The sequence below is a fragment of the Bufo gargarizans genome, chromosome 1, assembly GCF_014858855.1.
Source record: "Bufo gargarizans isolate SCDJY-AF-19 chromosome 1, ASM1485885v1, whole genome shotgun sequence".
Classification (NCBI taxonomy): domain Eukaryota; kingdom Metazoa; phylum Chordata; class Amphibia; order Anura; family Bufonidae; genus Bufo; species Bufo gargarizans.
Genome location: NC_058080.1, coordinates 463,537,317 through 463,554,746, shown reverse-complemented (window position 1 = coordinate 463,554,746; position 17,430 = coordinate 463,537,317).

Here is a 17,430-nt window from a genome sequence, read left to right as displayed (position 1 = left end):
TAATGTAGTGGATACAGAGTGTATTTATTAGCTATGTTCCTATAGTGGCTGAATGTTATTACAGTATCGAAAAACAACATGTACAGTATGGATACATTTGTATTTAGCAAAGCCTTTTGAACATTTCCTTCTTGACGGCAGCCCCCCCCCCCCTTCTGTTCTTGCTATTCTTAATGTTGTATCTCTTTCTCCACAATTGCGCAATGGAAACCTAATATGAATTATGATGTTAACACTGACACCATTAAAACAAATAATATTGTTACATGAAAAACAAAAATAAATAAATTAATACAGCTCCAGCGCTGGGTGAGTTTTAAAATACACCAAAAGTTTACAGGCAAAAATAGACCAATATATACAGCGTTGCTGCTATATTGATTTATTATATATAAATATATTTTATATATTTATATTATATATAAATTTACATATAGTATAATTAGTGTAATATTGTATAATTATTTTTTAATACAGAGGTTATCTATCTTACTATCTATCTATATCTATATATGTCCATTATACTGTACAATACACTATATCTAAATCACCATACCTCATATTATACTATAAGTAAATTTATATATAATATAAATACTGTATTAACATTCAGCCACTATAGGAACATAGCTAATAAATACACTCTGTATCCACTACTTCAGAGAAAAACAAATAAATAAAAATAAATATGGAAAACTCCATCAAGATACAAACCAATATACCCTTAAAGGATAAAAAAACAGATGAATGCAATAATATTGATTGTGTAGCTGACATACTTGAAGCAAACTATCTCATTACTTGAAATTGGGACATTCTCTAATAACTTTCCTACCCCCCACTCTCAGTATGGCTACAATAGGATCTAAGGCCCCTTTCACATGGGTGAGCAGGGGCTGGAGGGGTTAAAAATAGGGCTGGAGGAATTAAAAATAGGGCTGGAGAGGTTAATAAGGGGTATAATACTCAAGTATGTCAGATACACAATAAATATTATTGCATTCATCTGTTCCCCCCCCCTCCACACTCTCAGTATGGCTACAATAGGATCTAAGGCCCCTTTCACATGGGTGAGAAGGGGCTGGAGGGGTTAAAAATAGGCTGGAGGGGTTAATAAGGGGTATAATACTCAAGTATGTCTGATACACAATCAATATTATTGTATTCATCTGTTTCCCCCCCCCCCTCCCCCCCACTCTCAGTATGGCTACAATAGAATCTAAAGCCCCTTTCACACGGGGAGGAGGGGCTGGAGGGGTTAACAATTAATAAAAAAAAAATTTTTAACTCACCTTAATCCACTTGTTCGCGCAGCCCGTCTTCTCTTCTGTCTTCAGGACCTGGGTGAAAGGCCTGATAATAATATTGATTGTGTATCTGACATACTTGAAGCAAACTATCTTATTATCTTACTATCTATTAAAAATAGGGCTGGAGGGTTAAAAATAGGGCTGGAGGGGTTAATAAGGGGTATAATACTCAAGTATGTCTGATACACAATCAATATTATTGTATTCATCTGTTTCCTACCCCCACTCTCAGTATGGCTACAATAGGATCTAAGGCCCCTTTCACACGGGCGAGGAGGGGCTGGATGGGTTAAAAATTAATAAAAAATAATTTAACTCACCTTAATCCACTTGTTCGCGCAGCCCGTCTTCTCTTCTGTCTTCTTTCTTGAGCTGGGTAAAAGACCAGTGGTGACATCACTACGCTCATCACATGGTCCGTCACATGATCCATCACCATGGTGATAAGCGCAGTGACAGTCACCACAGGTCTTTTACCCAGGTCCTGAAGAAAGAAGACAGAAGAGAAGACGGGCTGTGCGAACAAGTGGATTAAGGTGAGTTAAATTATTTTTTATTAATTTTTAACCCATCCAGCCCCTCCTCGCCCGTGTGAAAGGGGCCTTAGATCCTATTGTAGCCATACTGAGAGTGGGGGTAGGAAAGTTATTAGAGAATGTCACAATTTCAAGTAATGAGTAGTTTGCTTCAAGTATGTCAGATACACAATCTATATTATTGCATTCATCTGTTTTTTTTTATCCTTTAAGTGTATATTGTTTTGTATCTTGATGGAGTTTTCCATATTTATTTTTATTTATTTGTTTTTCTCTGAAGTAGTGGATACAGTGTATTTATTAGCTATGTTCCTATAGTGGCTGAATGTTAATACAGTATTTATATTATATATAAATTTACATATAGTATAATTAGTGTAATATTGTATAATTATTTATTCCATGATCCATATGAGGTATGGTGATTTAGATATAATGTATTGTACAGTATAATGGACATATATAGATATAGATAGATAGTAAGATAGATAACCTCTGTATTAAAAAATAATTATACAATATTACACTAATTATACTATATGTAAATTTATATATAATATAAATATATAAAATATATTTATATATAATAAATCAATATGCTGTATATATTGGTCTATTTTTGCCTGTAAACTTTTGGTGTATTGTAAAACTTACCCAGCGCTGGAGCTGTATTAATTTATTTATTTTTGTTTTTCATGTAACAATATTATTTGTTTTAATGGTGTCAGTGTTAACATCATAATTCATATTAGGTTTCCATTGCGCAATTGTGGAGAAAGAGATCCAACATTAAGAATAGCAAGAATAGGTGTGGGAATTGTCCTGGCAGAAGGGGGGGGGGGGGGGGCTGCCCTCAAGGAGGAAATGTTCAAAAGGCTTTGCTAAATACAAATGTATCCATACTGTACATGTTGTTTTTCGATACTGTAATAACATTCAGCCACTATAGGAACATAGCTAATAAATACACTCTGTATCCACTACATTATATATCTGTATACTGTTCACTGCTCCATTACATATCTGTATACAACACTCCGTTATATATCTGTACATACCGCTCTATTATATATCTGTATGCAGTAGACCGCACAAAATCCGGTACAATGTATCACCAGGTGTTATCCAAATCTAATCCACTTGTATCACAGATCTAAAGACATAATGGAGCGGTGTATACAGATATATTATAGAGCTGCATATGCAAATATATAGTCTAATATTCTCGATGTACTGAATCATAATTGTGATTCAGTACATAAATATATGAATGTATACTTAGTCCATTGTACAGTAGTTTATTATTTTTTATTTATTCTTAACCCCATGAGCCCTATTTTTAACCCTTCCAGTCCCTCCTCGCCCGTGTGAAAGGGGCCTTAGATCCTATTGTAGCCATACTGATAGTGGGGGTAGGAAAGTTATTAGAGAATGTCACAATTTCAAGTAATAAGATAGTTTGCTTCCAGTCAGGCGCAGGCAGTGTAGTCAGCGATACTGAGGTATAATACTGCAATGTACACCATTAGTCGATCCTTTTGTATGTACTTGCAACCTTAATGAAGGGCGGCATTAGCATATGAATCGCGATTTGCATGTAAATACCTTCAATGTTTAGGGGATAAGAAAGTTATTAGAGAATGTCCCAATTTCAAGTAATAAGATAGTTTGCTTCAAGTATGTCAGATACACAATCAATATTATTGCATTCATCTGGTTTTTTTTATCCTTCAAGTGTATATTGTTTTGTATCTTGATGGAGTTTTCCATATTTATTTTTATTTATTTGTTTTTCTCTGAAGTAGTGGATACAGAGTGTATTTATTAGCTATGTTCCTATAGTGGCTGAATGTTAATACAGTATTTATATTATATGTAAATTTACATATAGTATAATTAGTGTAATATTGTATAATTATTTATTCCATGATCCATATGAGGTATGGTGATTTAGATATAATGTATTGTACAGTATAATGGACATATATAGATAACCTCTGTATTAAAAAAATAATTATACAATATTACACTAATTATACTATATGTAAATGTATATATAATATAAATATATAAAATATATTTACATATAATAAATCAATATAGCAGCTAAAATAATGACCAGCAATAAAATATAGCAATGAATAAAAAATAGCAATACATTTAAAATAGTGATAGATCCAGGAGCATACACAAACAAATAAATTAATATCCCATAAATATCATAGTTTATGTAGCAGAGTTAGATAGTGTTCCAATTCACAGAGGGGAATAAGACACTTCCATATTCTAATATAATTGTAGCAGCATAGAATAGGAGAATAGAGAATATATATATATATGTATCAAAGTTCACAGCAATTTGTTGCAGTATAGACAAGGTGTCAGTAGTTGGTAAGTAACTATCAATGTCAGCGCTTCAATCTTTTAATGGAATTTGCCATATAACAGAGACAGCAGGCAGTTAGTGAAGGACCTACAGTATTTATGGGATATTCATTTATTTGTTTGTGTATGCTCCTGGATCTATCACTTATTTATATGTATTGCTATTTTTTATTGCTGGTCATTATTTTAGCTATTGTCCTGATTTTAGTTAATAAACACGTACTCCACCAGAAGCGCAGTGAAAGGGTCTCCAGCCAGAAAATAACCTGCACTTTCAGCCTGCAGACAATACCCCCCTTCCCCCAAACAGGGAGTCCCTTTTGTCTACGGGCTTTCAGTGAATGGGAGGGCAGGGCATCAGTGTGTAGAAAGATAGCTGCGATCTCATTCACAGACTGCCTGTAGGGGGAGGGGGGATGGGGTGCAACCTTATTCAGAGCCTCAGTAAAGTTCATTTGATATACATTTGCTAATATAAGCTTAAGTCCCCAGAAGTTTTTTATGTTATATTTATATCCAGTGCGGCAGTATATTGTGTATATACATAGTTCCACTACCAATCGCAATGCATGACTGCATAGAAATGTAAATACTGATATTATTGATAACTAGCAATGCATTTTTTACAAATATAAAAATATATTACAAGTTATATTATAATATAAATAATAATAATTATAATATATATTTATATACACGCACATATACATGTATATAAATTATTCATTTTTATTCATAAAGTAAAGTAACACCATATGCAGTAATATATATTTGTACTGTATGTATTTTTATTTATTTAATTAGGGATTAGGCTATCTTTCTTTGCAAATATTTGTCTCACTCTGCCGATTTGGCTGCGTGCAGAGCAGTAGTTATGATAGCGATATTATGTCCAAGCTCCCCCCCCCCCCCTCCACCCTGGTGTAACAATCTGAATATACAACTGGGACATAATATCGCAATCATAACTACTGCTCTGCACACAGCCGAATCGGCAGAGTGAGACGTGGAGCAGGACACTGCGCTGCAGTATGTGCCGGTAGTATATAAGTCTTTGTCTTTGCTGTGGATAGTAGGGTTAGGAGGGGGTGGTGACTTGGATTGACAGCCTGGGGAAGCAGCCCTATGCTGGATGAAGGAGTGTGAGAGCGGAGGAATGTAATTACCTAGTTGAAATCGCCATGCGATTACTTCGAGTTATATTAATCGCATGGCGATTTCAACTTGGACCTGGTTTACTATGGTTGGCTTCAATGGCTTGGTAGAATTAGCGAATATGACGAATATATTCGTTATATTCCACAAAACGAAGATAACGAAGTATTCTGCATCTTCGTTTTAGCTACCTATTCATCAACTTCGCTAATTCTAGCAATCATATACGAAAGTTTACTATAGAGACAGCTAAGTTTAATTCGCTATGCGATTATATTACTTAGCTTTTTTTTATAAATAGAATAATTATAATAATTATCAGGTATTATAATTATTCCATTTGTTTTTTTTTTAAAAAGCAGTCATATAATCGCATAGCGAATTAAACTTAGCTGTCTCTATAGTAAACTTTCCTATATGATTGCTAGAATTAGCGAAGTTGATGAATAGGTAGCTAAAACGAAGATGGAGAATATTTCGTTATCTTCGTTTTGTGGAATATAACGAATACATTCGCCATATTCGTTTTGTGGAATATAACGAATATATTCGTCATATTCGCTAATTCTACCAAGCCAACCATAGTAAACCAGGTCCAAGTTGAAATCGCAATTCGATTAATTCAAGTTATAATAATCGAATTTCGATTTTAACTTAGCACTGCTATATTCCATATTAGGCTAGAATTAACAAATATGGAATATAGCAGTGCTAAGTTAAAATCGAAATTCGATTATTATAACTTGAAATAATCAAATTGCTATTTCAATAGGAGAGTAGTCTTTAAGTTAAAATCGAAATTCGATTATTTAAATCGCATATTAATCGCGATAACAAGAATAATGACGAATATTCGATTTCGACGAATATAAAATGAATTTGGCACCTGCCGCTCATCACTATTAAACAGAAGGAAATACACCTTCTTGAGTGGCTCAGTCATAGTCCTGACCTCAACCCGATTGAGATGCTGTGGCATGACCTCAAGAAAGCAATTCACACCAGACATACCAAGAATATTGCTGAACTGAAACAGTTCTCTAAAGAGTAATGGTCAAGAATTACTCCTGACCATTGTGCATGTCTGATCTGCAACTACAGGAAACTTTTGGTTGAAGTTATTGCTGCCAAAGGAGGTTCAACCAGTTAATAAATCCAAGAGTTCACATACTTTTTCCACCTGCAGTGTGAATGTTCACATGGTGTGTTCAATAAAAACATGGTAACATTTAATTATTTGTGTGTTATTAGTTTAAACAGACTGTGATTGTCATTTTAGGACCAATTTGTGCAGAAATCCATATCATTCCAAAGGGTTCACATACGTTTTCTTGCAACTGTATATAAAGTGCAAGTGCTGCCAAAAATTGCATGGCACTTCAATACAACCTGTATATCACATAAAGCAGGGCCTCATTCACATTGTGGTACATTTGTTCATGTAGTGGGACTCCAACACTCATAAAGCCTATGCACTAAGTGAAAGGGCTGCCAAAATTACAATTAACCGGCACTACATACATCCTTTATTACACATAAAGGAGGGCATCATACACATCCTTGAAAAATTATCATTGATGGCCTGCTGATGACCCTCAAAAACATTTGGAGCAGGCGCCTGCTGATCTGACCATCTAAAACATTAGGGGCGAGGGCCTGCTGCCACTTTGGTGACTATAGATAAACTGGGGACAATCGCACAATCCATTCGGATGTCTGCCGTATCAACTTTCAATGTTATTTTGGGCGCCAGCCACGAGGACCACAGGTAAGGGGGAATCAGTGTTAGATTCCGGAGAGGGAGCCTGAGAAACTGCTACGGCTACCACATCCAATCAAGGCAGCATGCTCTCAAATTACCTATTAGGTATAAGTAGGTGAGGTTCTGCAGGTGAGCTGACCCTGCAAATGATTTTAGGTGTGGGCCTGCAGGTGAGCTGACCCTGTAAAAGATTTTAGGTATAGGCCTGCAGGTGAGCTGACCCTGTAAAAGATTGTAGGTGAATGCCTGCTGGTGAGCTGACCCTGTAAAAAATGATATGTGAGGGCCTGCTGGTGAGCAGACCCTGTAAAACATTATATGCAAGGGCCTGTTGGTGAGCTGACCCTGTAAAAGATTTAAGGTGCAGGCCTTCAGGTGAGCTGACCCTGTAAAATATTTTAGGTGTGGGCCTGCTGGTAAGCTGACCCTGTAAAACATTGATTTTAGGTGCGGGCCTGCTGGTGAGCTATGTACTCCTTCACCATCTTTCAAACATTTTCCCTCCTTGTGACACTAGGCCACGCATCAGGGTAAGGTTGCAGGCAGGGTGTCATGAAACTGCCCCAGGCTTTGGAGAGTGTTTCCATGCCTCTGTTGGAACTGCTGTGTGTTCCCCTTTTCTCCCCTACTTGGTTGGCCAAGGAACTAGGGACTCTGCCATCAGCGTTGTGAGATGAAAATTTTTGGAGCAATTTTTAAACAAGGATCTTCTGGTATTGCACTGTTTTGCTTGTCCTCTCCACCAGAGGAATGAGAGATGAGAATTTATCTTTGTAGCGGGGGTCGAGAAGGGTTAACAACCAGTAATCTGTGTTGTCTAAAATGCGTATAACGCATGGGTCCCTGGAAAGGCAGCCTAACATGAAGTCAGCTATGTGTGCCAGAGTACCAACAGGCAAGACTTGCTGTCGTCATCAGGAGGATGACTATCAATCTTCTCATCCTCTTCCTCCTCTTCTGCCCACCCACACTGAACAGATGGAATGAAACTTCCATTGGTACTACCGTCTGTATCAGAGGCAACCGTCTCCTGCCCCTCCTTCTCTTCATTGTCCAATTTGCGCTGAAAAGACAAACTGAGGGTGGTCTGGCCATCACCCTGTGTAATGTCTTCCCCCATTTCCACCTCTTCCACATGCAAGGCATCGTCCTTAATTGTGAGCAGCGATCGTTTAAGTAAACACAGTAGTGGTATGGTTAAGCTGATATTAGCGTTCTCTCCGCTCACCATTTTTGTTGATTCCTCAAAGTTTCTTAAAACCTCACAGAGGTCAGACATTCTTGCCCACTCCTTGCTTGTGAATAGCAGAAGCTGACTGGAAAGGCAACGACCATGTTGCAGCTGGTATTCCACTACTGCCCTCTGCTGCTCATAAAACCTGTCCAACATGTAGAATGTGGAATTCCAGCGTGTGCTCACGTCGCACAACAGCTGGTGACCTGGCAATTTCAAGCGCTGCTGCACCGTTTGCAGTGTTCAACTACCCACGTGGGTACTGCAAAGTTGTAGTGATATGCTTTGTTCGCTTTATATAACCTGTTTTATGCTGCAGTGCATCTTTATGCATAATCCCTGCCTACAGGTGTGTTAGATTCAATTACACTGAGCCTACCACTAGGGGGAGACAACATATCCCATATATATAGCCCAGTTCAGGCCTACTCTTAAGTAGTAGTAGTCAGTCTTCAGCCCTGAGCTGAAGTGGTCCACATCCAGCTCAGAACTCTGCTAAGAGTTAGTGGACATCAGCTAGAAGTTTAGCTTCAGTAAAGCATATTAATCCAGAAAGCACTAAAGAAACAGAGACTCAAAGGGTTACGGCCATCGCTATACGCCCCTTAGGACCTTTGGAGTTAAAAGTGAAGGATTTACCGGCCTCCGGCAGCCTCACTAACCTGCACTGGGATAATAGGCACCAGTGTAGTACTCCTCTACCAGTAAGCATAAAACTTATATCATTAATAGCCTGAGAGACAGACATCACACCTGTAAGCAGTGGACCTCTTGCAGCTTTACCTCTGTCCATCCTAAAGAGACTGTATTTCATGTCTGGGTGTACTAGAGACTGTTTTATACTTGGATGTTAGCGTTACCATGAGCAACATTTAGTAAAAGTTATAAGTTGGATTGCACCATCCTTGTCTCAGTCTCCAATTCCTCAGTTAACGCAGCAGTAAATGGTTGTACCACCATGAAAGGTACTGGCATCACGACTACAAGGGACCTTGCATAGGCACATTAATACAGACCATTAATGGCACCTTGAACCACCATCTGGCCTGTGTCCCTTACACCAGAGTGTGCTCCAGAGAATTTTTGTGCTGTTCTCCTCTTCACCTATGCAGGCCTGCCCAGGGACGACATAACCGTGAGGAACCAGAACTGTATTTACCTTGGTCCACCTAATGCTCACACAGTGACCTCATATATAATTCCCCTGTCGGTTTGGCATACTGCACGTTGACAGATCGGCTGAAGCTGTCGATGACTTGCGGAAATGTGCACACACGTGGCGTACCTTAACCAGTAGCTCAGGCAAATTGGGGAAGTTTTTTTTTTTCCAATATAATTTTATTCATTTTTTTCCCAAAAATAATGATAGCCATATCATCCATGGTCCAGAACATAAAGGACATACTGTACATCATAAGTACAGTATACCATTGCAAAGATATTGCGGATATGCAATACAAATACAACATAGTACAATATAATGTAATCCCCCCTCCCTTGCATCAGCCTAATATCCAATACCAGCCGCTGAATTATACAAACGCGTCCTTAGGGTCTTAGGGTTATACCACCTTCAAAGCCCCTAGTTCATCCTTCAGATCCTCAAGTAAATACCATGATGTCAACTTGAAGGGAGACATAATTCTTGCGTGTTCCTGAGACTCTTCATAATTCAATACAAACTTTTGCCAGGTTAAATATAGCTTTTTCCCCAATATTTCCTTTTGTTGCAATGCCTCAAGCCATTCTAGATGAAATATATGTTTGAGCTGTGCAATAACCATAAAGACAGAAGGGATCTGTGATTGTAGCCATAGCTTCAGTGTTCACTTTTTGGCCACTAGCAGGATTTTTTGCCCTACCGGCGGAATAGATGCTGTTAAGTATTCATTCGACTGGTTATTCCTGATGATCTGAACATGTAATATTGCCATTGCGGGAGTAATATCTGCCTCTACCCCACCACATTTTTTCAGAAGGATACTAAGATCATTCCAGTATTCCCTCAACTTTGGACAACTCCATAGTCCATGGAATAAGTCCGACCTCGGTAAGTCGCATTTTTGACATGCAGTCAACCTATCCCAATTCGTACCAGAGCTGGGAATATCAAACCCATAGATCGCATGGTGCAAAATCTTTAAATGGGTTTCTCGCCAGTACTCATTAGGAATGATTTTATATAATGCCCCTATTCCTGCACATATAGGTTGGTGTATTTATTTTACCTCCAAGATTGCTTCCCATCTTCGGAACATCTTCTTGGGCTCTATTCTCTCCCACCTGTCCCTAAGAGATTGGTAGAGCAGTGAAATTGACGGTCTAGTTTTTGCTCTTAGAAGTGAGTCAAAATCATTTTATCTCCATTCCCTGGACAAATCTTTGACCAAGCTTTTACCATATGTTACAAGCTGTAGATACGGGAAAAAGGTTGACCCCTTCAGATTCCACTTCTCTCTCAATTCTGCCTGCGTCATCCATCTAGCTTCTGTCTCAAGAAAGATGTCTCCCATTTTCCTAATCCCCTTCCGTGCCCAGTCCAGTATTGGCGCACTATGTCTTCCTGGTTCGAAATTTGGATTGGCTGTTATAGGGAGATGTTTGGACATTTGATAAGGCAAACCATACATCTTCCATATTAGTTTCCATGTTATAATTCTATCCCTCATGACCAGGGATTTTTTAATTAGTATCGGGAGTCTAGAGACACTAGTGTGTAACAGTGCCATCAGATCCCAAGGCTTTGCAAGTTGTTTTTCCAGTCTAAAATTTGAGTAAAAGGATGTCTGGTTAGCCCAATCCAAAATATATCTGCTATTACAAGCTAGATTATAACCTCTGATGTCCGGAAAGTTAAGGCCACCCTGATCCTTCCTTAATTTCAATTTATCTAAAGCGATCCTTGGTTTTTTGCCCTGCCATATAAACTGTATAAACTTACTTTCTAAGAGCTTCACGTCCGCATGTCGTAATAAAAGTGGGATTGTCTGCATGGGGTATAACTGTTTGGCGACCCCCGTCATTTTCACTAGACAACATCGCCCTGCTAAGGAAAGAGGTAAGCCCTGCCATCTGTCCAGATCAGCTCTAATCCGGGATAACAGAGGAGGAAAATTAAGTTGATACAAGGAATGTGGATCCCTCCCTACTTTCACCCCCAGATATGTTATATGGGATTTGACTACTGTGATTCCCAGCATCCTGGTCAGTTTCTTTGAGGCACAACTCACGGGTTGTGCCTTAAAGAACATTTAGATATGTTTACCTTATATCCAGAGTATGTTCCGAAAGCCTCCAGGGCCTTGAATATACCTGGTATGTGCTCCTCCGGCTTTGCCAGAAATAGAACCACATCATCAGCAAAAAGTACTGCTTTCACTTGTGAGGAGCCCACCCCTATTCCTTCATATAAGTCCGAAGAGCACAATAGTCGAGACAAGGGTTCCAATGCCAAGTTAATTAGCAGGGGTGAAAGCAGACACCCCTGCCTTGTGCCTTTCTTTAATTCAAAAGGCTTTGAGAGCTAGCCCTGAGTATACACCCGAGCTTTTGGATTCTTATATAAGTACATAATAAATGTTCTAAAAGCTCCCCTGAAGCCTAGTCTGTCCAGTACTGCCTCCAGCCATGCCCACCTGACATTGTCAAAAGCTTTTTCAGCATCTAAGGTGAGCATGGCTGGAGTTTCTCCAGATTGAGGTCTGTGGCGGACCCTATGCAGAACTGTCAGCACTATTCTGATGTTTATAACAGCTGAGCGACCCTGAACAAACCCTACCTGTTCAGCCCCTATCAGAGACGGGAGAAATAAAGCTAACCTGTCCGCTATAATTTTAGACAGAATTTTCGTGTCTACATTAATAAGGGAAATAGGTCTGTATGAGCTAGGCAAAAGGGGGTCCTTTCCCGGCTTGGGTAAAAGTTTAATGTGAGATATATTCTCCTTGTCTTGGCTGGCCTTACCCTTAAGTATGTCATTTATAAAGTCGCAGCAATATAGGGGAGACCTGGGATAGTAACATCTTATAATATTCCACTGAAAACCCATCAGTTCCCAGGGCCTTAGCATTTCCTAAACCCTTGATAACTGATTGGAGTTCCTCCAGAGTAACGTCAGTATTTAATTTCTGGAGCTGTTCGGTATTTACATTGGGCAATTTCACACGATCCATTAAAGTATTGACTAAAGGAGATGGGGAGGTATCCTCATATAAAGCCGCATAAAAGTGGCCCACAATTTAATTTATGCCCGCTGGGTCTGTTACTACCTTCCCTTTATCGTCCTTGAGGCTAGATATGAACTGCGGTGCTGTCTGGCCCTTGGCTAGGTTGGCGAGTAAATGCCCGGCTTTGTTCCCGTACTTGTACATTTTGGCTTCAAACTTTGTTTGTTTGAAGGATTCTCTATCTTTTTCGTACTTCTCAAAGGCTTGACGGGCTTCCACACATTTTGCTTTGTTTTCTGCTGAGGGTAGGTCAATGAACTGTCTGTATGTTTGTCTGACTCTGATACTTGCTTGCTCTAATAATTGTTGACACGTTTTCTTTTTGCTGAATAGATATCCCAGAATGCACCCCCTTATAACCACCTTGGATGTATACCAAAAGAGTTCAGGGACATCTAGGTAGACCCGGTTATCCTCCTCATATTCTTCCCATCATCCCACTAATTTATTGGCAAAATCTCATTATTTATCAAATTCGAGGGAAATCTCCACAGATAATCCGTGCCTTTAGGGAATGTATCCCTCAAGTTCAGGGTTACCGGAGCATGATCCGATATAACAATATCAGCATGCTCCACCAAGCCCGACAGAGAGCCCTGGATTAAAATATAGTCAATGCGTGACTGTGAATTTCTGGCATGAGAATAAAAGGTGAAAGCCCTCTCATCTGGATGAAATTGCCGCCAGGGGTCCACTAGTCCTACCGATTCCATTAAAGGTCCTAAAACTGTGTCTTGAGCAGTGTTTCTCTTACATTCAACTGAGTTAGTTCTCCTGTCCTCCCGCCCTACCACTACAGAATTGAAGTCGCCCCTTACTACCAGATTTGAGGTCTTATCTGTAAGTAAGTTGCTTTCCAGTAACCTGAAAAATTGTGAGTTGTTGGAGTTTGGTCTGTATACATTATAAATAGTGTATTCTGAATTTTGAACTCGCATTGAAAACCTTGACCCTTGACCTTTGTCATCCAAGGCAGAGCCCAACAGCTTGTAATTAAACGCACTATTAAACAAAATCAGAACTCCCGCTTTCCGCTCAGAGGAGGCTGATCCAATCACCTACCCAACCCACAATTTTTTCATTCTCCCAAAATCTCCAGCTACCAGGTGAGTTTCCTGAAGTAGGGCTATGTCAGGTTTCATTTTTTTAAGGTGACGGAGGATCATCCACCTCTTCTGCGGCGAGCGTAAGCCTTTTACATTCCAACTAACAATTTTCATACATATATCCCTAATCCAGTTATATGGCATTCTAATGACAGGATCTATAACTAAATGAGAATAACCCAATACTTGATGGAGCATTAAGTGAGCGTTGGCTGTAGTGTTCTTGAAAGTATGTGCTCGCCTATAAGTGATATTAGGTTTGGTGGGAAGTGTTGCACCAATAACCAGGTGCTGGCGAAGAATGGGCCAATGTTTCTGGAGAATCTATTTAATGGTGCTATGAAGAGAATTGTACCTGGTAAAGAAATTGTATTGTATGTTTGGTTATTCTGCTTCGGGGGTGATTGTACGGAGTTTCAATCAGTCATCCTGACTCTCTTTTAAAATACGGGACCTAGAGTTGCGTATTAGGTCTTTGGGATACCCTTTGTCTTTGAATCTCTTCTGTAATAATGCTAGCTGTTTCTCTAGGACCCTATTGTCTGAACAATTCCTCCGTACCCGTAAATTATAAATGAGTGTGGATAGGCCGGATGGATCCCCTTTCCAGATGAAGATGACATCATCAATAAATGTTTTGTAGAAGACGATGTCCTCGGGATCTAGAAGACCCTCCCTTCTTTCAAATGCCCCCATGAACAGGTTGGCGTATGGTGGGGCAAACTAAGTGCCCATTGCTGTTCCACCTTTCTGGAGATAAAACTCCCCTTTGTATTGAAAATAATTATGCGTAAGTATAATCTGGATGGAGTCAAGGATAAATGTTTTCTGGCTGGGGGGTAAAAACCTATCTTCATTGAGGAAACCCTCCACCGCACTAGTGCCCAGATGGTGTTGGATGTTGTTATATAAGGCCGATACATGGAGCGTGCCCCAAAGCATTCCTGGTTCCCAACAGATGTCTCGGAGCAATGTGATCAGGTGATTTGAGTCCCTCAGGTAAGAGGAAAGGTGTTTTACATATCTCTGGAGTGTCTGGTTTACATATGCAGACAAGTTTGAAGTTAAAGCGTCGACCCCTGAAAAAATTGGGCGACCAGTAGAATTGATCAGAGTTTTATGAATTTTGGGTAGAAAATAAAAGTGCAGATGGAAATGTTATTTTAAGGAATTATGTTTCTCTCTTGTTTAATATTCTATTGGTATGCCCTTTGTCTAATAGGGGAGCAAAGTTTTTTTTTTTAAGCGTCAGTTGGATCCCCTGAGAGTTTTGTGTAGTAGTTTTCATCTGACAGGATCCTTAGGACCTCGTCATGGTGGGAAAGGAGGTCTAGGATGACAATCCCACCACCCTTGTCCGCATTTTTGATTACTATGGCCTTATTGGATTTTAGAGATATAATGGCCCTCATCTGTGCACTGGTCAAGTTGGGTGGTTGTTTACTTTCCACCTGACCCGGATCAACCAGTGTTTTTAGGTCAGTAAGGACCATGTTATAAAAAGTTTCAAGGTGTGGACTTAGGCTTAAACTGGGATGGAATAGGCCGCTCAAAAAGATCCTCTAACAAAATGTCCACCAGATTTCCCTCTACCTCACTATTATGATCATGGATGGTGGTTGTTGCATTGGAACTAGGTGTCAGATCCTTCAATCTAAAACAATGTTTTAACGTTACTTTGTGTATATATTGATTTAGGAATCAATAGTAGGATGAGAAATAGAACAAGGCGGCACTACTGAACCCGCACAAGTAGCCCCGATAGACGGTATGACATCAACCAAACAACCTCTTGTATATGGAAGCAAACTCTTTGGTGGTGCACAGCAATGTGAACAAACAAATCCAATGGATTCAAAGGTAAGAGAAAGAAGATGCGGCACTCACCAAGCTGCAACAATAATTTCAGGCTTTATTCCTTCATATAAGGACAACAGACAGGCAGGAGCGGAGCAAGCCATTCACTGGGGATAGGCGGTGACGGCCGTTTCGCGCTGCATATATTGATTTAGGTCAACAAATAGTTCAAACATATCTGGAGCTTTAGACAGACAAAAGCATAGCCCCTTGGAGAGTACTTCAACCTTGTTATGATTAAGAATATGGCTGGAAAGGTTGAAGAATAGTGATGGATGAACATCGGCCGGGAGAGTTCGCGAACGCGATCGCATGTTCGCAAACCGCAAGTTTGTGGTGGGCCCCATTCACTTAATGGCAGGCGAACCTGAAAAACCTTCAGCTCATATTTGCAGCCACCAAATACTTAGTAGAAGTGTACAAATAGTCCCACAACATGGACATGCTAGAGGGGAATCAATGACAAAAATTCAAACAAAAAAATATGTATCTTAATCAGGGGACATTTTTATACGTCTGAAATTCTCTGAAATGTGCCCTGTTGGAGCCTGGAAAACTTCTATTTTAGGCCACGGGAGTACGGGTCATAAAAATGAGGCATCCACCTGACATAAAAGAAATTCTGATTATGTGGCTCAAGGTACATTATGCGGTCAATGGATATAAATGGATATACATTTTACTGCAGGCCACTGGACTACAGGCTGCAAACATTAAGCATTCACTGGACAGAAAAGAGCAAGTGATTATGATGCCAGAGGTATATATCACAATCAATAGATATCAATTTTACTGCAGGCCAGTACAAATACAGGTCACATACATATGTTTAAAAGAACTAAGAATATAAAATTGGATTAAAAGCATGGCTAACGAAATCCCACCTCTTGAAAAAAATAATAATATTGATAATAGTTAAAATTCGATAACACATGGTCATCCGAGGCCCCAACTATTAGGCATTAAACGTACAGAAAAGAACAAGTATGGGGCTGGAGGTAGATTACAGGGTCATTGGATATCAATTTTACAGCAGCAAAACCACAAACAAATGCCGCACTACCCAAATCTAATATATAAAGCTAAGTGTATGTGTATGTCCACTAAAGGAATCTGCACCATCACATTTCCAATCACAAAATTTTGGCACACAGGTACATCAGGTGTCCGGGAAGGTTTTAGAGCAGATCTCAGCTCTCTAGGACATACTGTTCCCGAGATATTCCCCAAAAATGCATTAGCCAAAAGAAGCTTGGTCACGTGACCCTTATCAGCAAATAGAAGCTCACAGGTCCTCCAGTCTCCACATACAGTTTTACTTCAGGTTTCCATAACAACTCAGCCATTTATTTTCACTGCTGTAGATGAGTTTTAAAGGAAATCTGTCACCAGGATAATTGCTATTGAAGTAAAGCCATGGCCTAATAGCACTTAGTACCTTTTTTCCAGATGTGCCTTTGTTCCAGCAATAGATGTTTTTATCCTCTGAAAATCCAGTTTATTTGATATGCAAATGAGCCAGTAAGGTGCCCAGAGGGGCGTCACTCTTGCAGGAAGGAGCCCAGACACACAATGTGTCCACCCTCAAAATACTTAAAACCCTGCCCCCAGGTCCCGCTAAGCCACACCCCTGATCCAGTTAGGCCATGTCCCCTCCCAATCCTGAGCCAACGGGGATTGAAAAAATGAAGGTAAAAATCAACTTCTGTCAGCTGCAGTGGTGGGAGGGAGGCTCACTTTTTCCCTGCAGCTAACACTCACTTAGGCTCCATTCAGACGTCCGTAGTGCATTTCGGACCTGCAAATTGCGGATACGCAATACACCCAGCTGGCACTCCCATAGAAATGCCTATTCTTGT